General features: G+C 36.4%; 1 protein-coding gene across 1 annotated transcript in view; it reads left to right on the top strand.

The window, feature by feature from the left end:
• The window catches only part of LEO1 (LEO1 component of Paf1/RNA polymerase II complex), a 32921-nt gene that overhangs the window by 16545 nt on the left and 14998 nt on the right, over window positions 1-1378 (top strand). The gene's annotated exons all lie outside the window — the stretch shown is intronic.

Raw genomic sequence — 1378 nt, 5'->3', positions numbered from 1 at the left:
GCGCCACTCGGCCAGCCCTTGAGCTTTTGAAAATGATTTTATGTTTCCAGTTTTATCAACAAATGTATTATCTTTCTTTTCAGAATTATATTTAGGAAGAAAGTATATAGCTTTTTCTCTATAAAGGTGTCACTTTTCTATCACTTTTCCAACTGTCATACTTTTTTTGATGTTTTTAAAAAATTATTAGCTACTTCCTTCAGAATAAGTAGTACTGTGGTTTGGTGTTTAGAACAACTATCTCAGTACATACTGTGGGGTAAACTCTAGCAACTTCCCGCAAGGGGGAGTTCTTCAGGCTGTGGTACATGGATAAACAAATCATATGCAGAAGGAGAATTCGTTACTAGTACCTAACCCTTCACCATATGGCTCTCTTTGTATTCTTCTGATTGTTATTAGGGGATATTTTTATTGTACTAAATTCCTTTGATACCTTGCACTATGGTGTTACCTCTATTCAAGGAGGGCTGCTCATCTTCCTTTAATCAAGGAGTATATAGATTAAATAGACGCTGTAGAGCACTTGAGCTCATGATACTAAAACTAGAGATGCACATTTTAAATTCTTTAATCTGAAGGACTTCTTGTAAATATTTTTCAGTGGATATTGTACATGATGTTAGAATGTTAAGAAATGGCAGTCTGGCATCCTTAGAATTCAGGGGTTGAATTTTTAGAATAATTCCGCCTCTTCAAGTGTGATAGATCCACAAGTACCTAAAGAACTTTGATAAAAGATGGTTTCTGTCCAAATTGCATGGGCTTCTAAAGCTTTTCAGTGAAATTCACTGTTCCTCCCTTTAAAGGAAATGTACATCAAATGAGAAAATGGAAATAAACAAGTACCATTAGCTTGCTCAAGGTCACATAATTAATAAGTATAGTGTTTAGAGTGTTTTCTTTGTTCTTTGCTATCCTTTTCCTTGTCCCCCCGCCAGCCCCCATTATCCATCTCATCTGTTAATATTTTTCCTTGGAACGTGCGTCCCTATTGTAGGGTTAGCACTATAAATTTCTTATGTCTGTTTTAGTGCCTCTGGCATTATTCCACTGCTTTTGATTGCTTCCAATTTATATAAATTAATGTGGTAGTTCCTTATTTATTTACTTTTTATTGATTTTTGCATTTTTTCCTTATATTTTATTATGATGCATCAGCAAGTATCAATATATTATATTTTCAGACCATATAATACCAGACTGTAGTATAGGCATCAAAGTTTAGAGATAAATGTTTTACTCTAGGGCCGGCCGAGTGGCGCATTGGTTAAGAACTGGCTTGGGATGCCAGAGGGACCCGGTTCGGATCCCACATATGAGGGCCAGTGACACTGCCCTCTACAGCTAAGATGCTGAACAACAGCTCAACCTGGAG

This window comes from Hipposideros armiger, unplaced genomic scaffold (genome assembly GCF_001890085.2).
Source record: "Hipposideros armiger isolate ML-2016 unplaced genomic scaffold, ASM189008v1 scaffold_12, whole genome shotgun sequence".
NCBI lineage: Eukaryota > Metazoa > Chordata > Mammalia > Chiroptera > Hipposideridae > Hipposideros > Hipposideros armiger.
The sequence above is the reverse complement of the archived record's forward strand: the minus strand, read 5'-3'. Positions and strand labels throughout refer to the sequence as shown.